This window comes from Gorilla gorilla, chromosome 18 (assembly GCF_029281585.2).
Source record: "Gorilla gorilla gorilla isolate KB3781 chromosome 18, NHGRI_mGorGor1-v2.1_pri, whole genome shotgun sequence".
Lineage (NCBI taxonomy): Eukaryota > Metazoa > Chordata > Mammalia > Primates > Hominidae > Gorilla > Gorilla gorilla.
Genome location: NC_073242.2, coordinates 108,719,631 through 108,746,188, shown reverse-complemented (window position 1 = coordinate 108,746,188; position 26,558 = coordinate 108,719,631). Strand labels below are relative to the sequence as shown.

At 41.2% G+C, this 26,558-nt stretch overlaps 1 protein-coding gene across 2 annotated transcripts in view; it reads right to left on the bottom strand.

Annotated features, from left to right (window-relative positions):
- The window catches only part of WWOX (WW domain containing oxidoreductase), a 1,113,301-nt gene that overhangs the window by 983,646 nt on the left and 103,097 nt on the right, over positions 1–26,558 (bottom strand). The window lies entirely within an intron of this gene.

Here is a 26,558-nt window from a genome sequence, read left to right as displayed (position 1 = left end):
GGCTGCAGTGAGCTGAGATCACACCACTGCATTCCAGCCTGGGTAACAGAGTGAGACCATCTCCAAAAAAAAAAAAGAGAGAGAGAGAGAATATGATTCCTATTGACTCATGTAAATGTCTACTGAGGAGAAAAACGGTTTATGCAGCTGATGCCATCTCCCCCTGGGTGCCTGCCTTCCCATCCAGTGAAGAAACGATTTCAGGGGTAAGAGAACACCCTGGACTCTGGGAAAATCTTCTTGTGTCCTGTTGCCTGCCTTCTCTCTCTATGCAAAGTCTGGAACAGATGGGCCCCAGGGGAAGAAAGAGACATCAAGGCATTTGTGACAAAGCCAACCAGCTTCCTCTCACCATAGCCCTGGGCAGAACCATAACTCTATTTGCCAGAGAGATGGTCCATAGACCATGTTGGTGTGGTGCCCTGGTGACATCTTGTGGTGAAATGGAATATAAATAAGCCTAAAATTCTACCCACGGCTGCACTGGGGTTCAATAGAACCTGATCTCCCGGTATGTTTCCTTTTGTTTGTTTTTTGAGACAGAGTTTCGCTCTGTCACCCAGGCTGGAGTGCACTGGCACAATCTCGACCCACTGCAACCTCCGCCTCCCGAGTTCAAGCGATTCTCCTGCCTCAGCCTCCCAAGTAGCTGGGATTACAGGTTTGCGCCACCACACCTAGCTAATTTTTGTATTTTTAGTAGAGACAGGGTTTCACCACGTTGGCCAGGCTGGTCTCAAACTCCAGGCCTCAAGTGATCCACCCGCCTAGGCCTCCCAAAGTGCTGGGATTACAGGTGTGAGCCACCGCATCCGGCCCTTGTATGTTTCTACCTGAACAACTTCTCCTGCGGTCCTTCAAAGGGTGGATACTGAAGTCCAGTGGACACACACATTTAACCACAAATCGAAACAAATGCTTCCCAGTATACAATACGCAAGAAAAGAGCAGCATTGATTGGAAGAATGAGAGATATTTTCAGAGATGAAAACATTCTTTATTCCCTCGGTCCCCATGCGTTCCAATGGAAAGGAACTACATCCTATGGGCAGAGAGTCTCAGGTAACACATGATTACCTCCCAAGACTCCTTAAATAAAGCCTTGGCTCAGAAGATAAAACTCCATTAAATTTATGTGAAAAGTCATTCTTATTCAACTACGAATTCTTTAATCTTAAAGCGTACAATTCGCAAGAGGTAAACTTAGGGTGTTTGCCTACCTGGGGATAAAAATGAGTAATGAACAGGAAAGAGATTCCAACAGATAAAATGATTTCGTGGTAATATTGCAAGCCCGCGTGGCTGTGATTGCAAGCACAGATGAAGAGATTAGAACAGTGAGGATCAGAACGGGAAGCTGAACCACTGGCATTGTAAACTAAAGAAGTACAAGAGAAGCACATGCCAATGGTAACAGAAATCCCTCTTGTTTTTTTTGCTTATTTTTTCACACGCCTGCTGTGCCAAAAGAAACACCTCTTTGTGTCCAAAGTAATTTCTTTTCCAACTTTGAAAGGCAAGGGGTGCATTTACTGGAAGCGCTATGAATCTATCTGGATGAAATCCTTTGGCTGGGAGCAGCCCTCAGCAGGTAGGGAAGGCTGGGGGAAACGTACTTCCTGCGTACGACACACTTATCATGCACCTGTAATAGTGTGCCCATCAGCAGGAACCACAGCATAGCCATGCCGGCCTCTATTACCTATCCAGTGTGACAATAAATGAGGCCAGGTGCACACCTCTGTTACCTATTATTCTCCACAAGAATGGCAGCAAAGCAGTGAGACCTGAGCTATACAAGAAAATAATACAGGAAGAAAGAAATAAAGAAAGAAAGGAAGAAGAAGGAAAGGAAAAGAAAAGAAAAAAGAAAAGGAGAGGAGGAGGAGGAGAAGGAGAGAAGGAAGGAAGGGAGGGAGGGAGGGGAGGACAGGACAGGACAGGACAGGACAGGACAGGACAGGACAGGACAAGAAAGGAAAGGAAAAAAGGGTCTTCTTTCTAATATTTTCTAGGCAGCATCAGAAAAAAAAATCAGTAAAGTTTTTCTGCCAGAGTATACATCCCTGAGAATGCTGAGATTTAATACACAGGATCTGAGCTGTAAGATTAATGGAGATTCAAAATGTTAGATACCCTTTTCCTTGATGGCTGGGAGGCATCAGGCTTGGTGCAATCTGCAAGCTGAATTTAACCTAAACTCAAACTAAAGAGGGCAGAATTAGAGCATGTTACCCCAAAGGGCTCAGCTTTGAGGGCTTAAGGCTATTCATCTCTAGCGGTTCATTCCACTCATTTCTCGAGGATACTCAGATGTTGCTGAAGAATAAACAACTGAACAGTGTATGCTTTCATTCACAAAGTGAGCCAACATGCCAAGTTTTCGTTGTTTTGTTTTGTTTTTTTAAGATGCAGACGTACCAGTAAAAGGAATAGCAGTAGTAGAATAAAAATGCAATTAGTACTAGAACTATTTTTAAAGTCCTGCGTGAAAACAGACAATGCACTATTTAGATGTAGAATAGAAGGGAGTCAAATTATAAAAACAGAGAACAGAATATAATTCAAAGAGATGTGCTGCTTGGAAATAAGGAAAAAATACTAAAACATGGGATGCCATGTTTTTTCCATGTTAACCTAATATTTCATGCATTAAGGTGGAATAATTACATTGAAGCACAGTTTTCTTAATTAGCCCAGGTATATTTCCTGGGGAAGGAATAACTTACTGCAATAACTGGTGTTGGGACAATGAACTACTCATCTGGAGAAAATCAGCTGGATCCTCACCCAATTCCTCACGGCAAAACAAATCCTCAATGAATTTAATGATTTCAAAGTCAAACATAGGCATGTTCAACCAATAAGACATATGAGTCAATATAATGTTACCACGGAGAAGGATTTTTAAAGCGTAACAATTAAAAGCAGAGATCATAGAAGACAGGCTGATAGATTTGGTTGCAATAGAATTAAAATTAAAAGACAAAAGTAAAACAAAAAATTAAAAACTTAAAGACAAAAAAAGCAGAGGTCATGAGAAAACATAGTCATACATCTCATACCAACATTTCAGTCAATAACGGACTATGTACACAATGCCGATCCCATCAGATTATAATACCGTATTTTCACTGTACCTTTTCTATGTTTAGATGTGTTTAGATGCACAAATATGTCCCATTGTATTATAACTGCTTACACTATTCATTACAGTAATATACTGTACAGGTTCATAGCCCTGGAGGAACAGGCTATACCATATAGCCTGGATGTGTAGCAGGCTATCCATCTAGGCTCGTGTAAATACACTCTATGATCTTCATGCAATGACAGAATGCCGACAATACATTTTTCAGAATGTATCTCCCTTGTTAAGCGATGTGACTGTACCTGTGATATACATAACCACAGGTTAATGTCTTGAACATTTAAATAGTTCCTGAACACATAAAAATTCTTACCATTCACAAACGCAAAGACACCAAGATAGAAATCAGTCACAGAACATGAATAGATCATTTGCAAAAGAAAGAAATTGTTAACACATCAATAAAAAATAATGTTTAGCTTCACTAATAATCAAGAAAATGCACAGTAAAATTAGATTCTACTTTTCTCTTACTACTCAGCTTTAGAAAAACGTTACTTATTCCTAGCGAAGATACTGGAAAGTAGTAGCCTCAATATTTCAAGAAAGCAATTTGGCAATTAATCTCAAAGCCTACAGATTATCTTATTCTTGGAACCAGCACTTCCAAGCGCACCAGGGAATCACTCACTGGTGTGTACTACAAAAACATTCATTGCAATTCCACTTACAATAGAGAAAAGCTGTGAATAACCTATATGTCCAAAAACAGGGGATTAGTTAAGTAAATCATGACTCACCCATCCATTAGGACATTGGGCAGCTATTAAAAATAATGCTGTTGAAGGATTTAGTGACACAGAAATACTGTTACATGAAAAAAGGCAGTTTCTTGAACACTTCCATTTTCTTTTTTTGGCTGGCTTTTTTTTAATTTTTAAAGAGATAATACATATGTGTGTTATCAGGAATTACATATTGGAAATGACCATCAAAAAAATGACTTGTTCCACTTAACAAAGAAGGAAAAACAGGCCGGACGTGGTGGCTCACACCTGTAATCCCAGCACTTTGGGAGGCCAAGGCAGGCGGATCACGAGGTCAGGAGATCGAGACCATCCTGGCTAACATGGTGAAACCCCATCTCTACTAAAATTACAAAAAATTAGCTGGTTGTGGTGGCGGGCGCCTGTAGTCCCAGCTACTTGAGAGGCTGAGGCAGGAGAATGGTGTGAACACAGGAGACGGAGCTTGCAATGAGCCGAGATCACCCCACTGCATTCCTGCCTGGGCAACAGAGCAAAACTCCAATCTCAAAAAAAAGAAGGAAAAATAAAGTTGATGCCACCTTTGGTCTCTTCCTTTCTATTGACAAATCATGGGTACTTCAGCAGTCACTTACTCCATCTGGGCCTCTATTTCCTCATCTATAAAACAGGAATAATGACAACTTCCCCACCTTAGACATACGGATTCTATGAACATAGTCTTGACATATAAATGGCTATTTTGTTGTGTTGCTGTTTTGGAAACTCCGCCATTATGCCAGCCATGTGAAAATCATTTCTCAGCTCCATTTGACAAAGGTGGCCACTCAGCTGGGCTCCAACACTCTTCCCCACTCTCTCTGCCACTGAACTCAAACACCCTCTCCTTTGGGAAACCCAGGCTGGAAACTGAAAGGATGGCTCCATCCTCTTGCTTCCCAAGACTCTGCACCGCCCAGGGACGCTGAGCACTTTGCATGTTTCCTGCCACATCATTCAGCAGCCCCTGCCTTCCACCGTCCAACGTGCCTACGCATCCTTCTCTTTGCCTACACCACCTTCCACGTGGTAGGAGCTCAAGCATCCCCCATCAACCTCTTGCGGACCCATCAACACATCCCTGGCATTCTTCTCTGACCTATTAGTGCTTCTAGGTTGAAAAGCACAAAAGGGCATGGTCCACACAAGTGCAGGGTTTCTCAGCCTCAGCACTATTGACTTTTGGGGCCAGACAATTCTCTGTTGTGGGATGCGCCTGTGCGTTGCAGGAAGTTCTACAGCATCCCTTGCTCTTACCCACTAGATGCTAATAGCAGCCTATTCTCCTCCAAGATATGACAACCCAAATATCTCCAGACAAGTGTCCCTTGATGGGCAGAGTCACCCTTGGTACAGCACCACTGTAGACAGTGAGAAAGGCAATATATTTATTTCTGCTACTGACAGTCACAGCCTACAAGCAGCAGGTACCCAAATCACACAAATGATCACCGCAAGTACACTTCTTGGGCAGGAAAGTCCATGCCAGAGCTTCAACCAGAATCTCCTGAGACTGACAGGGGAATGACAGGGAGTGCGTCCCTCCCCGCCTTCCTCTGGCTCCCCTCTGAGCCTTGAGCAAAAGGAAGGGGACAGCCCCCTGAACCCTGAGCCTATTTGCGTCTCCTCTGAGAGCATGTTCTGGAGGCGCTCCACAGCGAGCGGGAAGATCTTTTGTGAGATTACTTATCTCGAGCGCGTGTCACTTCTTCAGCACCATAAAACTGAAATACTTGAAATAGATGTCACTACATTTGTCATGAACTGACATGGCCAATTAATATTACAAATTCACCATGGAGAAACGCTTCCAGCTCCCAAGGTATAAACTGCTGAACATCACAATTTCCTCTTGTAACAATGGGCCAACCTCGCCAGGGCTATAAATACGAAGAAGTACAGGCTGATTAAATGGTAAAAAGTGCTGTTCACCGGGAGTCTCTTTCCAGGGCTGACACTAGCGCTGTGCCTAAAGTTAACAGGTACCCCGATGTCTCGGCTGCAAAGTATGTATTTTTTTCTCTTTCTTCAGGAAAAAGTTGACTGTTGCATACTATCATTTTTTTCTCCTCCCAGTGAGCAAATAGCACACTCATTACAGGACATGAAAGGCTGTGGGCACAGGTTGTCCCAAGTTCTGTTGCCACTCAGCTAGTTGGACTTCTCCTTTCTTTTTTTTTTTTTTTTCTATTAAGTCGTGTCACAGCCAAACTCTCACCCCTAATGAGGCACAGCTGGGCCCTTGGCCCTGAAGAAATATGCGTTGGAAATGAACTGGAAAACACTTGGCCTCCCTTAAACTTCCCAGGAGACAGCTTAGCCCCTCGTGCCCCCTGGGAGTTGGCTTCTTTTCCAGCGGCCATCTTCACAATCAAGCAGGAAAATGCCATTGTTCCAAAGTACACAATAGGTTCTGGTGGTTTTCAAACATTCTCCATATACCAGTGCAAATGGAGGGGCATCTGAGGCGAATTCCACAGGATGTTTTAGGAGCCCACAGGCCTTGACTTTCTTTCCTCGGCAGAAGTTTTAAGTTCCAGTCCCCAGGCTTCATTCTTTATATTGTTGGTTTGGAAGACAGAGGCAGCAGTAAGAAAATAGATTATGTATAAGGAAGACAAATAGGGCCCAATGAATTACCCAAACCAAACAAACAAAGTCTGCTTTGGAAATAAGGTTTTGGAGGGAGGTGAGACCTGTGTGCATGAGTGTAAAAAATCAGAGAGAAATGTGTCAAAAACAAATTACAAACCTTCCAAATATGGGATTACACATGAATGGATGGTAATAATCACACATCACTCAAAGGCAATCTGTGTATTACATCTTGCATTTCATCAAACAAGGCTTAGCTCTTGGGTCATTAATTAGCAACCTCGGTTCCAGATACCAAAACATGAGGAAAGCTATAGTACTCAGGTCCTGCTTCAATATTGTGATTTGTTTTTCTTATCTACTTATCTTTTTCTTCCCTTATTTTGCTCACAATGCCTTCTGAGGAAAGACAAGACCTTTCTTATAAAAGGAAAAATATCCACGTCTCTACCCACAGAGTCCACCATTAATGGAAATAGGAGATTGCTTTCTTCAAAGTACACTTAATTAAAGTAATGTACTAAGTCCTTTACATTTAATACAAGAAAGCTAGAGGAAGTTTTATGTATTTATATTACACTTTTTCCTTCTTCCTCTTTTCTCAATACAGGAATCTTTCTGTTTTATGAAAGCTAAGCCACTCCATACAAAGAACAGTTTACTCCAATACAAATAGAAATTATAGAAAATATAAAAATCCTACTAAACCTTTTAATCTCTAACTTTCCAAGCAGGTGAATTAATATAGAGGACATTAGAGATTTATTTTCTTTAAGCTCCAACAGTAAAGAGTGTTTCAAAGTCATTCTCAAAGCTGTAGAGATTTTTAAAATCCAAATGAACCAAGCTTAACTCTGTGATGTGATATATAATAATATCTACTCCAAGATTCACCTACTTAAAGATATATGATACATTTGGATAAGAGAAAATGAAATTTTAAAATCTAAATACATATGAATCAAATGGTTAAAAAATTAAATAGAAGTTTCTTGCTTAGAGTAATAAATGCAAGCTTCTCAGTGGATATCCTTAATCCTGATTTTAGAATGAGTCCAAAAAGAAATTGCCAAGAGTGAATACCAGGTAACAGAAGAAATGATGAGCATGTTTCTCTGTAGAACAACCTCCCTTCCCTAGCCGCTAACTATGGTGGTACTTACTCATCACATTCTAGCTCAGAACTGCCATTCTGGTCCTTTCATTCTTGTTAGTCACACCAGCATTTGTAAACTGCTTTCCACATTAAAAGAAAAGTAAATGGTTCACTTGTCCCTAAACTTTTTGTCTTACACAAGACAACATTAAGCATATTTCAAATAAAAATGTTCAATTTTCGCTAGCTATGTTAAAGGTTAATACCCAAGCTAAAACCACTGGGTTTTAAAAGATGGTTAAACTGAACAGAAAGCTTTGATTTTCAAGTTATGATCAGAAAATAACCATGGGAGACTGTCAAGAAATTAAAAATATAGTCAGAAAGCCTTTAAGTATTACTTAGCAAAACAGCTATGACCCAAAATAGCATCTGTTATATGTTTGTTTTTCACTTCAGTAATGACTGAAACTGAATAAATAAAACTTGCTTGGAAAAATACGGTTTTGAAGGAAGATGAAAACTGTACATTTAAGTGTATGAAATCAGAAAGACATAAGGTAATAGAAGTATCCACCACATAACTGGCCTTTAAACCACGTAAAACTCATTGATACCCACACGGGAGGCCAAAGAAACGCAACTTCCAACTCAAGAAACTATCAAACAAAATCCCAACACGTTCTAGACACCACTGGATAAGAAATGTGAGGGAGTACCCCGAATAAACAAACATTCACAATCATTCACAATCATTCAGCATTACCTCCCATTCTACAGGGGGATAATCCATTTTAAATTAATTCTGAATTCATCAAAATACAGTTCACAGAATAATTATACTGATAATGATTCAGGAGACACTTTAAAAGAGTATTACAGCTTTATTGTGATATATATAGTTCAAATACATTTTGCCCATTTAAAACATACAATGTTTGGTGAGTTTCAGTACAATCGCAGATATATGCAAACCGTCACCACAGTCAAGAGAAGTCAAGATAAAACAAGAGAACAGGAAGAGAAAGAAAAACAAAGAGAAGCAGAGAAGGAAAAGAGAAGAGATTTGGAGGTACATATTCCAGGGCGAGTTCTTGGGGTCTTTATTGTTTTAGGACTTCTCAGTATTCGTCGTGGTAACAGAGCTTTATCTGCCTGGTTGCCACATAATGTCTTCCCAAATAATATGAGAGAGAGAAAGCAAAAGAGAACTGTTCATTCGCAAAACTGAGACTCACCGAGTTAAAAAATTAAGTTGTACAGATCAGAAATGTAATCATAGGAGACAAGCTCTGAGAGTTTTTCAATCACTGTGGGGTTGCATCAATTTAAAGTCATGTTACATTAAAGAGAAAAATGTCTGGGAGAGTCTCTTCCTGTCACTTTAGATTAGATTTGTTGTTGTTATCCGGCTGTGCATTTTGTCGGCTTCATTTTACATTTTAAAGATATTGCTTAATGCCATAAATAAAAAACTTATAACCTAAGACTTTTTCTCCATTGTCCAGAGATTAGTAGATGGCGCAAATTAACAAGAAGAGCAAAACACTCAATGTTCATCTAGATTCATATTAACATATTAACTAACTTCCTTGGAGTAATCTAACATAGGCCAACTTCAAATCCAGTGATTTTTTTTTTAACTCTGCTCCACTTAACTTAAGAGTTACACAAAATCAATTTGTGGTCTATCTCCCTTCACCTAGTCTCTATCATGTAGGAGGGAATTGGAAAATTCCATCTGGTGTGTTTCAATGTCTCGTCAAGCGCAACTTCCTTTATCTCAACAAGATCTTGTTAAATTGCACATGAGTTAGTCCTGGACGCCAAGGACTTCTAAACATCAAGTTGCATAAAAGTGACATTTCACCAATTTAAGTGATAAGTTTTCAAATTGTGAAGCATCTAATTGCAACGATAAATCCACCTTGCTTTCCTCTATGGCCAGACATCTGTATCTTTAACAAACAAAAGTGGCAGTTTAAAAACAATTCGACTCAAAAACTCTAATGAATAAAAATCACTGTCCCTACAGATAGCACGGAAACTTAGATACTCATCGGAGCGTGCTTCCACACTGCATGGCGCACACTGGCCAGGGACATTCTGAGCCGGGAAGGGCCCTGGCCCCAAAGTCGTGCTTTCCCTACTTTGCTTTCTGGAATGGAGACCACGCTACACATCATAAATCTAGAGAACACGTTAAAACCTTGATGTGCCTGTCATTAATGTAGCTGCTTTATCGTGACATTTTTTTTTTTCCTTAGAAGAAGAACAGTTTTCCTGTGGGTTGGAGGTAAAATTTAAAAAGCATTGTCTGTGACCTCATATAGTCAAATCATGACTCCTGTCAACCAACAGCCTCCTGGCATCCTCACACACACTTAGTCTTATAGAGTTACATCATACACACATTTACATGAATTGTCAAAGACATTAAGAAAGGCAAGCAAAGGCCAGGCATGGTGGCGCAGGCTTGTAATCCCAGCACTTTGGGAGGCCGGAGGAGGATTGCTTAAACCCAGGAGTTTGAGCCCAGCCTGGGAAACATGGCAAAATCCCATTTCTACAAATATATATATTTGTAGAAATATATGCATATATATATATATATATATATATATATAAACACACATGCACATACATAAATATAAGTATAAATCAGCCAGGTATGGTGACACACATCTGCAGTACAAGCTAATCGGGAGGCTGAGGCAGGAGGATCGCTTCAGCCTGGGAGTTCCAGGCTGCAGTGAGCTGTGATTGCACCACTGCATTCTAGCCTGGGTGACAAGAGTGAGAGCCTGTCTTAAAAAGAAAAAAGAAAAGAAAAGAAAGGCAAGCACAGGGAGGGAGAGAGAAAGTAAAAAAATTGAGGGGGTGAGATACGTTGGCCTCTGCTTTTTGTGGAAAAGGAGGCTGCTGCATAAATACAAGGAAGAAACCAGCATATGAGTTTCCAAACTGAGTTGCCAAGGGCATGAAGTCTGGAAGGATCTTTGAGGGTCATTTGACTTCACTCCACTTCCAGCTTATATGCTGACTTCAGAACCTGGCCCGTGCAGAAGATGAGTCTCCATGGCCTGCACAACACACAGAATTATTTATCCCTATACCCCCATATATTACACCCCCTTTCCCGGTAAGTGAAGAAACTGTTTGCTGAAAGAATGGATGAATCTTGCCTTTAACGTCTCAGGCATGTGTGAAACACTTTCCGAGACACCTGGCCCCTAGTAACTTTCAATAGATTTCTCTTCTGAGCCCTCTGTTAAGTTTCTCTGTCTCTATTAAGGTTGGAAGCCCAGCATCTGGGAGAAGAGAGTGGTTCAGCTCTCATCTCATCGGCAGGATCACATGTCTCAACACAGCCAGGATTCAGGAACAGCAATATTCCATCTTAGGCAGTTCACCACTTCATATGATTATGTGGCACCCTCGATTTTTGTTCTGCTGCTCACATCACACAAAGGCTATTTCTACTTTATATCTTTAGCATTTTCCCCACACCAGAGTTGTACCTATATACATGCTGTTTCTACCAGCTGGAAAGTAGGAGTGCAATCAACTATCCTCGCTTTGGCCAGTGGTGCTAGGAACTGACAACTCCACATATCCTGCAAGGCAGGCAGGAGAAGTTAGGAAGAATCAGGGAGGAAGGGAACAGATTTTTATGACTGTGGATGCAGGGCAATGGGCTCTCACGTTGTGGTAGACAGAATGATGCCCATTTCCCAACCAAAGATGTCCAGGTCCTAATCCCTGAAACCCGTGAATATGGTAGACTGCGTGACAAAGGAGAATTCAGGTTACTGGTGAAATTAAGGTTGTTAATTACCTCGCAATAAAATAGGGAGAGGGGCTGGGTGTGGTGGCTCACACCTGTAACCCCAGCAGTTTAGGAGGCCAAGGCAGGCAGATCACTTGAGGTCAGGAGTTTGAGACCAGCCTGGCCAACATGTTGAAACCCCATCTCTACTAAAAATTAGCTGGCATGGTGGCATGTGCCTGTGGTCCCAGGTACTCAGGAGGCTGAGGCAGGAGAATTGCTTGAACCCAGGAGGCGGAGATTGCAGTGAGCCAAGATCAAGCCACTGCACTCCAGTCTGGGTAACAAAGCAAAGCTCTGTCTCACAAATAAAATAAAAATAAATAGGGAGAGGACCCTGGTTATCTAGGTGGGCCAAATGAAATCACAAAGATCCCTAAAGGTAGAAAAAAAAAAGCAGAAGAGTCTTGGTAAAATGTGACCACAAAAGAAAGACAGAGAGATGCAACCTTGCTGGCTTTGAAAAATGAAGAAGCCATAGCAGAGGAATGTGTCAGCCTCTACGTCATGGGAAAAGGCCAAGGAATGACCTTCCCTCAGAGCCTCCAGAAAGAAATGCCAACAACTACATTTTAGCCCAAGGAGAACCCTGTAGGACTTCTATGTTACAGAACTGAAAGATAATACATTTGTGTTGTTTAGGTGCTACATTGGCGATAATGTGTTACAGCGGCCAACGGAAACTAATACACTTGGAAACAATGGCTGTAACGCATCCATCAGTCCACTGGTTTTCTAACCTGCAAGTGTTCAAAGTGTTGATTTACTTTAAAATAATTAAGCCAGGCTCTGGGGATTATAAAGACCAAAAAATTGTATCTATTATCATTATTACTCCCCCCATTGTTTTTATGTATATATTTATTATTTTACTTTTCAGCTGTTCTTATTTAATTGACAAGAATCAGAAACAAATTGAGATGGAATGGTCCACACAGGACCCATGCTGAGACAGGCAGTGTGGCTGACGGATGAGACCATTGGTTAGCCATGTGTTTGTGTCTCTGTTGTGCCCCTTATTCACTGTCCTGCCCGGAGCCAGTTAGTGGCTCATCTATGAAATCGGAATAAGAACAGTCCCAATATCTCACAGATCATTGTATTGGTCTGTTTTCTTTCTCTTTTTTTTTTTTTTTTTTGAGATGGAATCACCCAGGCTAGAGTGCAGTGGCATGATCTCGGCTCACTGCAACCTCCACCTTCCAGGTTCAAGCGATTCTCCTGCCTCAGGGTCCCAAATAGCTGGGATTACAGGCACACACCACCATGCCCGGCTGTTTTGTATTTTTAGTAGAGACAGGGTTTCACCATCTTGGCCAGACTGGTCTCAAACTCCTGACCTCAAGTGATCCACCCGCCTCGGCCTCTCAAAGTGCTGGGATTACAGACATGAGCCACCGTGCCCAACCTGTATTAGTCCGTTTTTGCACTACTATGAAGATACTACCCGAGACTGGGTAATGTATAAAGGAAAGAGGTTTATTGACTCACAGTTCTGCATGGCTAGGGAGGCCTCAGGAAACTTACAATCATGGCAGAAGGCAAAGAAGAAGCAAGTACCTTCTTCACAAAGCAGCAGGAAAGAGAATGAAGGCCAGGGGAAACTTCCATTTATAAAACTATCAGATCTCAAGAGAACTCATGTGCTATCACGAGAACAGCATGAGGGAAACTGCCACCACGGGCCAATCACCTCCTACCAGGTCCCTACCTCGACACGTGGGGATTATGGAGATTACAGTTCAAAATGAGATTTGGGTGGGGACACAGCCAAACCATATCAATCATCATGAGGATTAACAAAGAGGAAACACTGTGCATAAAACACCACGTGAGCACAACACCTGATACATAGCAGGTGCTTGACATGGGGAAGAAAACGACCCATGGGACTTAAGTGATTTTTACAAACAGCACACAGTCAAAGAGCAAAGCCAGAAGTATCATGCAATCTTCCATCCTCTAACACTCTTTCCCCAGCAATATCCTACATCTACTACCAAACCCCGCCATGTCTCAAACCACTGAACTTTGGCCCATATTGGCTAAACAGCAAAGACAATCCTCTTAATTTAACCCATTCTCATGGTAGTCTCTGTAAAGCTGCTTGAATATGATTAAGTATCAAATACTGTCATATCAGTAGAACTAAAATATACCAAGTAGTATCCCTAGTTTCCAGCCCAGCTCCAAATTTTTAAACGACAAACCTTTTTTTTGGTAATATTTATTCATTGACTATTGATATTTAACTATTTTCACAATGATAAAGTAGCTCATTAAGAAACAAATAAAGACATAAAATCAAAGTATGAAGCCAACTTAGGGTCAAACTGAATGGAGCGTTGCTGGGCATTAAGGTTACAAAGAAAGAAAGGCCTGGCCTTGCTTTTAGCAGGCTTAGCAACTTTTTCAGGGACCTGGGACATGAATATTCAAAAAAGAAAGTGCTAGGCAGTGTGGCTAAATGGCATGATTAGAAGGGACAGCATATTCAGAGGGAGGTGCAGTCCCTGAGGGCTAAGGTCCAGGAAGAGGCTTCGAGAGGAGATCAGACTTGGAGGATGACAGGGGTGGGAGTGCAGACAGCGACCACAAGAGCTGACAGCAGCAGACATCGATTCTGCACAGAATGCCAGGCACTGTTGCTTGGTGGTTTATCATCTAAACTCTCACAAAAGCCCTAAGAGGTAGGAACAATTACAAACCAACCACCTTTTACAGATGAGGTAATTGAAGTTCAGAGAGGTTCAGTACTTGGCTAGTGATCGCACAGGTAGGAATTAGCTTGAACTGGGACCCCTCGGTCTGACCTTGAAAGCACTCAAGAGGAGCTGCAGTGACTTTGGGTGACAAAGCACTGACAGGGAGATAGGGATCCTGAGACTTGAGGGTCCAGGGAGTCAGTCTGCAATGTGGAGCTGATGTGGACCCAGTCATGAGCCCAGCCCTAGGCAGCAGGGCATGGGCAGCAGGGCAGGCGAGGTAAGTCTGACGGGCCAGGTGCCCCTGCCCCAGTGGCTGGGAGGCGCAGACTTTGGAACACAGGTTACACCTCTCATTTCAGTGCTTAGAAGAGCAGAGGCAGCTGTACAGGGGAGGCGCAGGCCACAGCGTGACACGCTCACACCCCGGACAGGTCTGGAGACAGCCTCCTGAAACCGCCCTGGGGGCCCCAGAAGCCCTCAGGTCTCCAGGGCTTGTCACTCAGGCACCGAATACACTTACCCTAATTGGATATTATTCCTTCTTTATGAAGCCAAGCAGGTTGTTACCTAGTTCCCTGGGTAAGACATTTGCAGCTTCATTTTGCAATTACATCTCCCTGGTATTTGTCATGGCACAGAAGTGAAATTTCTGTGTCTCTGGTCCCCAATGTCATCTTTTCCTTCTGTTTAAAATCTAGGTGCTATGCCAGTTCTTTTTTAATCCGTAAGTTCTTTTCCACCCTCTCCCCTACAAAAATCCTGCAATATCTGACCAATTATTTTCTCAGTCACATTAAAAATAGATGCCATTCGCATTGCCACTATGGCAGTTGTGAGAGCTGCTCATAAGTATCCTGATCTTCAATTCTTTAGGGCACACAGTAGGACTGCACTTATTTTCGAATTGGGGCATGACCATTGCCTTGCTTTCACCAATGGATTGTGGGGAGAAGCAAGATTTCTCAGTGGAAGTGCTCAAGCCAGACACTAATCCCCCATGCTCCCTTATATTAGGGAAAGAACAAAGGCACATGTAAGAGATGGTGCTGAGGTCAGCCTGGATCCCTGAAAGACTTTTTTTTTTTTTTTTTTTTGAGATAGAGTCTCGCTCTGTCACCCAGGCTAGAGTACAGTGGCATGATCTCAGCTCTCTGCAGCCTCTGCCTCCAGGGTTCAAGCAATCCTTGTGCCTCAGTCTCCCAAGTAGCCGGGATTACAGGTGCACGTCACCATACCTGACTAACCTGTGTTATTAGTAGAGATGGAGTTTCACCATGTTGGCCAGGCTGGTCTCGAACTTCTGACCTAAAGTGATCCGCCCACCTCCGGTGTGAGGCATCGGGCCCGGCCAGATCCCTGAATGACTTTAAAGCACAGCCCCTTACCTCCCATCTGTGGTCAGATATCACGAATGGGAAATGAATTCACCATGCTAAGCCACTGAGATCCGGGCGTGTTTGTTACAGCAGCACACTCCAGTGCAGCCGGCCTGAGAAAAGCCATTTTAAGCAGTTCAAGTTCCACCCTGTGTTCCACGTCTTTCTCAAGAGGTTGGCTTTTACTTTGCCTTCCAGCATTACCAGACTGTTCACGAGTTATCAAGGGCAGACCAGGCAGGCCTCCCAAGGTGCAATATCTATCCTAAATCTTGTGTCCTTTTTGGTTCCTCTCTATGCTGCATACCCTCTTTCGTGGACCTAATTCAGATTTGTAGAACAAGAAAATGTTTCTCACCACCTTGTCATGAAGGGGACCTAGGTGAACTCACCCACATTTCAGCTACAAAATTCAAATGCAGACACAGCCCATCTATCAGTCCTCATGGGACTTGCAGAATCCAATATAAACTACAGAGGTCGTCAAAGAAGGGGTTATTCCTCCATTTCCCCCTGGCAAATCACCACCATTACTGGGGCCTGGATCCTTTAGGGAGCACAGTAGGATTACACTTCCCTGTCCTTTTGAATTTGGGGATGGCCATTGACTTGCTTTCGCCAATGCAAATTGTTTCCTCTGAGGTTACATCTATTCCTACCAGCCTAGATTGACCAGCCTCTGCCCTCAGAGAAGAAATCAATCCCCCCTTCTCCATGGAGTGAGCTTTCCTTCTGTGACAGCACTAGACTGCCAAAGAAGCAGAGAGCTGAAATGCTCCCAGCAGCTCTACAGCTGAGGCCACGTGCTAGCCTCTGGAATGAGGCTGGACTGGGCAAGGCAGTTCCCGGCCCTGCATTCCAAACAGGATGCTCACCTGCTTGCTGCTCCCACATGCCTTTCCCAAATATACCAAATAATAATAACAAAAGAAGATGATCAAATAAATAGATCTCCCATGATTATGTACCATGGTAGCAAATAAATAGAGCTACCAGGATGTTAACATGCATTATCTCCAGTGTCCAAAACAAACTCAGCTCAGAGAGGGTAGGGGCAGTTAATGACAGAGCCTGGATTTGAACCTCGTTCTTTCCACACCATATTCTGGTCCCTCCCTTCATGCATGTTCTTTGAGTTCTTCTCCCTGCTGGGAAGATCTTCTCCAATCCTAGCTGTGCTGCAAAGCCAGGTTCCCACTGCAAAGGCACTCCGTTATTCATTCTCACCCCGAACTCTTCCTTCTGGAACCACTTCTCTACAGTGTTGGTAACAGAGTTAGCACACTGATTCTAAGCACACAGTCCAACAGCCTATTTTTTCTATATTTCCAAGACATCGATGTAGTCTTGACAATGAAGCAGCAGCAGGAGCAACAGCAACTGCCAAGGTCTGCAAGTGGCTTCAAGACACCGGGGACTTTATTAAGCAGTTCCCAGGTGTGATCGCTGTCTCTTGCACTCATACACTCAGCTCAAAGGTCACCTCACCAGTGAAGTCTTCCCCAAGAACCTGACAAGATCAGTGCTCAGCACACAGTAGGCCCACAGCATGTATTTGATGTGCAAGTGAACAAAAGGAAGAATGAATGAAAAGAGCTCTTCAAAGCCATGCCTCTGGACTCCTTGTGACGTGCGAGTCCCCTGCCACAGCCATAAGAAGTCTCCAGCGGTTCTACCGTCGCCTTCTTGAGAAGTAACACCCACCCTAGACTCGTGGGAAATTGGCAGCGTGGGAATTAAACTCACAATGTCTGTTCTCTTCCACTGAGCCGCACTAGGGCCAGAACCCAAAATAAATTCCTTTCAGCCCTCTAGCCTCTCAGTAGGAATATCTGAAGTATCTTTAATCAAACTTTAGAGGCTGAAGTTGCCCACAATTCTAAAAATGCCTCCAGTTACTATGGATTTATCAGTGAAGAGAATGAAATAAAGAAAATTTGTTTCATAGTTAAAGCCAAGGCCACTTTATCCCACATGTACTTAAATCACTTAGCTCTTAACAGAATCTTTAACTATAAATATACTAAATTTGGTAGTAGGATAGATTAACTACAAAAGGAAATTAACACTGCCTTAGAGAATGGAGATAACATATTAAACCACTGATAGGCTACTTTGGAGAATTATAACTGGGTAGACCTAACATTTTTAAATGGATATTAGAGATGATGAAATGCCACTCGGCCACCCTCTGAAATGCAATTGAATTTACATTGATTAAGGAAAAAGAGGGGAAATCTAATATTATATAACGCCTTACATTAAAAACTTTAAACAAGCCCCAAAGTGACTCCTTAGGAGATAGGTTTTGGGTGACTAAGCAGTGTGTCATTAGCCCTCTGGTGAGAAAACGCAGGATTTAGTTCCTTATGAGAGACAGAGAAAGAGAGAGAGTGTGTGTGTCTGTGTGTGTGCATGCGCGTATGTGTGCCAGGTTTCAACTGTGGGTAAATTAGCACTTGCCTTCCAAAGAGACCAGCAGCAACTACAAAAGTTTGCAGGGCTTTGTCATTAGCCTGTTTGCATTCTCCAAAGCAAACTGACAGTCTCATGATGCAGGACATTAAAAATCCTCAGTGGTATCGACTGCCTGAAGCCGATGCTTCCCCGTTAAATACAGCATGGCTCAATTAAGAGCTCTTCAATATACAATTTAATTTTTCTTTCATCTTGATCCACAGCCTGGCTCAAAATGAGGAATGCTAGAATAGATGTACTTTGAATATTGAAGCAAGTCTTTATAAATAAACCTATCACCCTTGTAATGATTTCTGTCATAACATGACAAAATAGATGAAGCTCGGCGTCTGGAACTTCAGCTCACACGTCATTTTTCCAACATCACCAGGACCCAAATTTTTTTTTTTTCTTTTTGGCTTTTCTCGTACTTTTTTCCAGTTATCTCTGAATAATATTCTGCTGTTTAAGAAAAGTTTATCCTTTTTTCTTTTCATTCCCTGTGTGGCAATTCTTCAGAAAGAATGAAGAAAATTACTATTCTGCTACTTACATGTAAGAGAAAGCAGGTAACTTATAAATGAATTATGAAGGTCTTACCCTTGGAAAGACATACATATTTCATCATAAATGTGATCCATTACACTTATTCTACATACAGTATTTATATTTATACATGATTATTCAAGGTTTCTTTTTTTTTTAATCACCGCAAGCCCATACTTTCAAAAGCAAATCCAACATTCTCCTTTAACCTGTAAGGCTCAGACTAGACGATACAAAAGGTACTCCCAATTGACCCCACATGTACACTCTCTCTCTGGATGGAAGGTATTAGATTTACAAAGAATACCAAGAATCATGGGATTTCTCAAAGGTGCACATATTATACAGAACAATGTTCAAATACCTGCATGAGCTTGCTATGAGTCAAGGAGGAAGACGTTTCACTTTGGACCTAAGACAATTTCTTATATTGAAACATATTCATAAAAAACAGAAATGACAACAGTTAACGCCTTGGATAGAATTGTGTAGCTCTGACGTGCATTTCTGACAGTTGGCTTGAGCTAGATGAAGAAGGAACAGGGCTCTCTCTCCCGAAGTGGATAAAGTATCAGTGGAGCAGCCTAATACCCATTCCCTTTCTGATCAAATCATTCTAGTTGGTCTTTTCGGGCTGCAGAGGTCCTTGCTGAGATCTCAGGTAACGTCACAGTCACATCACGACAACAAATGTAAACTTATTTAAAATTTACTGGTTTTACCCACTGTATTTGATTTTCATGTTATAATTTATAACCTATTTTAAAAATTCAAACAGCATGTCATATTTTGCAACTTGTTCACTCCCTATTTAGCATGAAATAGACATTACACATAAATGTGCATATGTATATATATTCAAATACAAGCGTTCCCAATAGGAATTGACAAAACCACCCACATTTTAAACACACTCCTTCCATTCCCATTCTTCTTTCCCCAGATGCTGCACTTAATGTAATTCGGAAAGAACTAAAAAAAATAAATAAATAAATAAATAAAAAGCTGTAAGACAATTTTTAATTGTCAGAGATGGAGCACTTAGAATTTATAGTAATTAACTAGTCATTATTTCAAATAAGAACATTAATTGGTATGTTCAGAAAACGCAGCATTGCAAAATTTAAAATAAACATTACAAAGATATCATTTACAACTAATCTATATTTACCATTGAAGTGAGCTTCAAACTATATTTCTTTCTATTACGCTTTTATTGGCTACAGCACACAGTAAATGGAGTGTGTTATGCACAGCTTCCTAAACACCTAAATTTATAAAACCCAATTACATAAATTAATTAGGAATGAACGCATGCATTTATGCCTTTGTTTGCAACTGCAACATATTAAACATGACAAAATTAATAAAGAGACCCTAAAAGAAAAAATAGTGCCACGTATTCATATTCCATAACAGGTTTTTATGAGATTTAATTTGATTTATCTAGTCCTAAGGGTCGTGACTCTTAATAAATATGCAGTTTCTCACCGTTTCATATACATATGTAATGGTATGTTTTCATGGCTCCTAAAGGACCAAGAATATATAAATTCAAGAGTATTCATTTCAAGATTCAGAGACAGAATGGCAAAGAATTACTCAAATGTTATTTCTGCCTTCCTTATCTCCTACATTGTTATCAAAGACAGCTTTTTGGTAATTAGAATGATTCGCCATCACCTAGCTTTATTATAGAAAATGTCCAGTAAAACAAGCTTACTCTGAGCTCCACGAAGGAATAAAACACTGGCATATGATCAAGCTAGTCAGAAGAGCACTGTTGAGGCCAGACGGAGAGGCTCATGCCTGTAATACCAGCATTTTGGGAAGCCAAGGCGGGCGGATCACCTGAGGTCAGGAGTGCGAGACCAGCCTGGCCAACATGGCGAAACCCTGTCTCTACTAAAAATACAAAAATTAGCTGGGCGTGGTGGCAAATACCTGTAATCCCAGGTACTCAGGAGGCTGAGGTAGGAGGATTGCTTGAGCCCAGGAGGTTGATGCTGCAGTGAACCAAGATCACGCCACTGTACTCCAGCCTGAGCAAAAGAGACTCTATCTCAGAAACAGGAAAATAAAATAAAATAAAATAAAAAAGCATGGTTAGAAACAGACCCTTTTTTTTTTTTCTTTTTTTTTGTAATAGGGTCTTGCTCTGTCACCCAGGCTGAAAATGCAGTGGCACAATCACAGCCCACTGCAGCCTCATCATTCCAGCAATGCACTGTTATCCTGTTACTGGATATAACAGATGCTACATCTATTGTATCTTCAAACTAAAGAGACTCTGAAACAAGTCACCAAAAAAGAATACGTTCTGCTTCTCAATTAAAGGAGTGAAAATTAAAATGAGAAGCTACTTTAATCCTAACAAAGTAACAAAGATTACCAAAAAAAAAAAAAAAGTAAGAGAGATAATACTTAGTGTTGACAAAGATGTAATAAGACAAGCCCTCTTAGATATTGCTGGTAGAAAAACTACTTGATTCACTTCTGGTAAATATTTGGCAATATCTATCAGGGATATGAAAATTATGTATACATTTGAATCAAATAATTTTTAAGATTCTATGATACAGATATGTAATAATTTATGTAGAAGAATAGTCATCAAAGCCCACTATTTAAAAATGAGGAAACAGCATAAATACATACAAAAAGAAAACAAAATAATTTGTGGCATCTGCCTGGGATAGAGAAGGTCCATGTGGGTAATTAAGACCATCATATTTTTAGAAAGTGGGCAAATACTCATAAAATAGTTTTAACTGGTAAAAATGAGCAATAGGTATTACCAACAGACAATGTAGAATTAATCCCAATTCTCCCTTTGCTTAGCCCTCTGGCCCTGGGAAAATTACTTCACCTTTGCATGCCTGAGTCTCTTCATCTCCAAAATGAGGATAACAAGGGATCTATCTTGATGAAACAATATGCAGATTAAACTTTTTAATTCACATAAAACATTCAATTCTCAGTAAGGGAGAGGTATCATTAGCTATTATCATTATCTCAATTTTGCCACACAGAAAAGACTAAAAGGGTCTGAAACCATACTTTATCTCTTCTTTTAGTTGTGTGACCTTGGACATACTCCTTAAATATTGCAGTTGTCTGAATAATCTAAAATATGTTAATAATTAACACTCTAGTCAAAAGGTAGTTCTGAGGGTGAGAGAAGACATTCAGCCCAATACTCTGAACACTGGAGGTAATCAGTAATGATTTTCATAACTCTTAATTGTATCTACAAAAGTATTCACCAAGAACCCCTTCAGTCTTAAACCAGAATTAAAAATAGAATAGGGTGAAATTCTAAATTTTTGACGGAAACACCAAAGGTAATATTTATAGATGGTTTCTCATTCCTACTCCAAGTAGTAGAGCAGCATCAGCTTAGAAACTTCTCTCAGTCTTTCTCCCGTCTTTTGAAGGTAAAGACCAAAATGGGGTCAACATTTAAAGTTCCTAATCTTAGATACCCTAAAATACCAAGGTACTTTACCTTTACCTTTCTTTTTCTTCTAATTCTTCTCCTCCTCCTTTCTAATGGTCGTTCCTTTATTTTAACAACTAAAACACTTTTGCTGGGAAATTTAACGAGAAATAAAGTATATTTCAATGACAGGCTCATTTCTAAAATTATTTATTTACATTCTGGATTGATATTCCACTACCAATAATTTCAAAGAATTTAGCATAGCTGTTATTATATCATACTATATCTCAAAACCCTGAAATGGTTCCCAGTAGAACATAGTATAAAAAATTTCAAACTCCTTAGCCTAGACATTCTAGATCCTACAAAGACTTCACCTGATTTCTTCTCTTCTTCCATTAATCGTCTATTGATAAACACAGTGCAATGGTGAAACAAAATACCAGCAAGTTAATAATGGAGACAGGAAGGGAGGGAGGGAGGAAAGAAAGGAAGGAACAAAAGAAAGAAAGAGAAGGAAGGAAAGGAAAGGAAGACAGGAGGAAGGAAGGGAGGACGGGAGGAAGGAAGGAAGGAAGGAAGGTGTGGGTGGAAGGATGGATGGCCAGATGGGTGAAGGATAGGTGGGTGGGGTGGGTAGATGAATAGATGGATAGAAGGAAGAAAACAACGCAGGAAGGATGCATGGATGGATAGATGAATGAACAGATGGATGTGTATGGACGTATGAAAGGGTAGATGAGTGGGTAGATGGATGGATAGAAGGGTGGATAATTGGAAAGGCAGATGTAAGTGTGGATGGATGGGTGGGTGAGTGGAAGGGTGGGTGGATTGGCAGATGGATGGATAGATTCATGGGTGGATAGATGAGTGGATGGATGGGTGAATGGATGACTAGATGAATGTATGGAAGGGTGGATGGGTAGCTGGGCAGATGGGCAGATGAATGAAGAATGAGTGGTTGTGTGGATGGATAGATGGATGCATGGATGGTTGGATGGATAGAAGAACGAAAGGATGTATGAACGAACAGATGGGCCAACTGACATATGGATACAAGGAGTTTTCTATCCTAATTGTTTGATGGCATTTTTTCTGTTTGTCTACCTAACTCCCCATCTCTTTCCAACAGTAATAATTCTACTTCCAACTCTTCCACAAAGTCTTCCATGACCCCCACATTCCATCCCCATCACTGGAAAAGACTGCTCTGTGCTCTGAACTTCCATAACTGTCATGTCATCCTGTCCAGCTCACCACAGAGTTCTTTAACATCCAACTCCTCTGCCTCCTGGATTTGAGCTTCCAGATGTCAGGACTGATTTAAGCCCCACATTCATGTCTGCCATAAGAGTGTCTTCAACAAAACAGTTTATTCATTCATAATTATTTATTAACTGACTGGATATCCCAAATAACTTTTAATTCTTCTTTTCAACATCCACAAGGCAAGAATCTAGAATTTAAAATTCTCTATTCTCTGATCTTAGAAAATATGGAGGTCTAAATTTACCTAATTAATGACAAGGAGGTAAGACATAAAAATCAACAGGGTCTAACTTTGCTTCCAGCACAGACTTGCTATGCAATCTGAGGCTCATCTTTTCTCTCCTCCCCTCATATTTCTCATCCCAGCACCCAGGTGTGTAATCAGGTATTTCTCAGGGCCTTCCTGCCTCTCCGATTCTGCAGTCCCATGATTCAGATGGCAACAGAATGCACCTACTATGCATCTAAGATTGTGTTTCTTGGATCTAAAAATCAAAACAACTGAACTCACAGAAATAGAGAGCAGAAAAATGGTTATCAGAAGCTGGGAAGGGTAGTGGGGGGTTGATGGGGAGGTGGGGATGGTCAATGGGTACAAAAAAAATACAAGGAATGAATAAGACCTACTATTTGACAACACAACAGGGTGACTATAGTCAATAAAAACTTAAATTGTACATTTTTAAATAACTAAGAGAGTGACTGGATTGCTTGTAACACAAAGGATAAATGTTTGAGGGGTTGGATACCCCATTCTTCATATGTGATTATTTCACATTGCATGCCTGTATCAAAACATCAGATGTACCCCACAAATAGAAGCACCTACTATGTACCCATAAACATTAAAAATAAAAAAATTTTAAAAAGAGATTAGGGTTTAAAAGAACAAAAAAAGGCTGGAGGGTCTGCCCACATCTGGTAATAAATAGCTTTTCACATTCTTGTTCTCTCCAAATAGGAAGCCAGATGCTATGGCTCTCAAAGACATGCTCTTGCTACAGGTAGTACAAACTCTCCCGTCTCCGGGCAGACAGTGCCCTCACCACCTTCTCACCATTCCTGTCCCTGGAGTTGAGGGGATGGCTGACAACATGTCAGTGGCCACACCGCCATGTCCAAGCAGACTATAGATACACACTTGTTACCCATCAACTCTCCAGAATTGGAAAGAATTCAAGGCAGCAAGCTTCCACACTCACTGTTAGCCCAGGCCCACTCTCAAAAGCCATGCATAGGGCTCTTTCCAGGGAAGGTCTCCTTTATGTAATCATACTATGAGAAAGGGAGGAGAGTAAAATGTGATTCATCTGTCACGACCACACCAGTGAGGAAAATGACTAGCATGTGCTTGCCCAAGACCTTCTTGAACATTGAGCCTCATTATTTTACCTGCTCCCCCATCCCTTCCGCATCTAGTTTCATGCTCTCACCTATCCATAAATTCCTCCCCAGTTCTCCTCCCTACCTGTGGTCGCAAGAAAGTTAACTGACATCTCTTGATCTTGCCTTCATCTTGCAGATGGAGACACGGTCTTCTTGTCAACTAAAACAAGTTTGCCTAATTATACTATTGAATATGTTTTATTTCTGCCAAGAAAAAACATATCGAGTATCTCCCCATAAAGACACAGAGAATTTTGCCTTTTCCTTCATAAACTTCTATCCAAATACACTCAAAATATTTATTATACAACCTAACAAATTTCTCTTCTCCATTGAAACATATTTCCCTTTTGAATGAACCTACCCATCATTAAACTTGCTTAATATTGATTTGTCCCAGAACATGAACCAGTGCTGCAGTTTGCCAAATGTACTTCCCCAGTCATCTCCTTGGGGCCCCCCAAACCACTGCAGTATGGGCAGGCAAAGGTGGGTCTCTCGATTTTGCACTAAGTCCAACAGAACCACAGTGAGGTTAAATGAACTCCGCCAGGCTCTGCAGTTTCTCACCTGTCCCCAGGCCTCTTTCTTCCCCACCATCCAGCCTTATGGCCTTTACTTGACCTCCCCTTTCTAAAGACACCAGTTCAAGGATAGGCTGAGGCAGGATGTGACTGTGTTTTGTTTTCCCACCATAATCCAGACGGCCTAATTCTATTCCCTTTACTTCCGTAGTTGGCAGACAGCCTGTGCAGGAACTGGTACTACTGAAACATGTTTTTATTTTCTGTTTTGACCTTCTCAACATCAGTTATAGTGCTGAGGACAAAATAATTGCTCATTTATTCACCTACGCTGTTCCAGGAACTATTCCAGAAATTCAAGTGGTAAACACAACAAATGTCTTTTCTTCATGGAGCATTTAAAAAGACCAAAAAAAAAAAAAAAACCAACCAGGCAATGAAAAAAACAAAAAATTGTAAATATAATGAGAGGTTGAGCTATTTTTTAAAGTGGGGACACAGTACAGAGACAGAGAACTGGGAGGACACTCTTTTAGACAGGGTATAAATACTGCTGACAAATGGATTCATTCTAAGTTCCTGGTACTCCAGTCGAATGCAATTTCTTTCCCAATGAAATTTTACTTTTAAAATGTTAAAAGCTGAAATGCATGCACTTACAAAAATGTTCCCCAAACAGAAAACTGATCTGACAAACAGATCAACAACCAAGTCAATGAATGTGATGGTTACAACCAAGGTCTAAATGGCTTTTTTGAGATTCAGTTCTTGAAAAGATGACCAACTTAGCTATGTTCCAACAACCTAAGGCTTAAAATGGATAAAGCCAGATCCACGGAATTTAAGAAACCTGACCAGCTACATACCTGGAAAAGGAAGGGAACAGAAGGATGAGGCATGGGCCAAGGGTTTGGAGAACCACCCTTCATTCCTTCCTTTCTACCAGAGGCCTCATTGTCACGGCATGTTGCACCAGGACCAACAACTCTTCCACGTCAGTAATCTGAGCCCAGCCTAGAAAGGAAGATGGGAAAACACTATCCCCAAGACATTACTGGTCTGGAATCAACTAGGTTTGTGGGGAGTCCAGGAGCCATGTAAAAATTGTTCCCTTATTTAGCAGGTTTTCAGCCAGATTGCAAGTCCAGGATGGAAGAAGCTAGTAAAAGTTTGGGAAAGGAAACGGGTGGTTACAAGTAGAGTTTAAAGAGGAAAAATCAAAAAAACAAAATGAAGGCTGGGTGTGGTGGATCACACCTGTAATCTGGGATTACACTTTGGGAGGCCGAGGCAGGTGGACTGCCTGAGTTCAGAAGTTCGTGACCAGCCTGGGCAACATGGCAAAATCCCGTCTCTACTAAAAATACAAAAAATTAGCCAGGCATGGTGACACGTGCCTGTAGTCCCAGCTACTCAGGGGGCTGAGGCAAGAG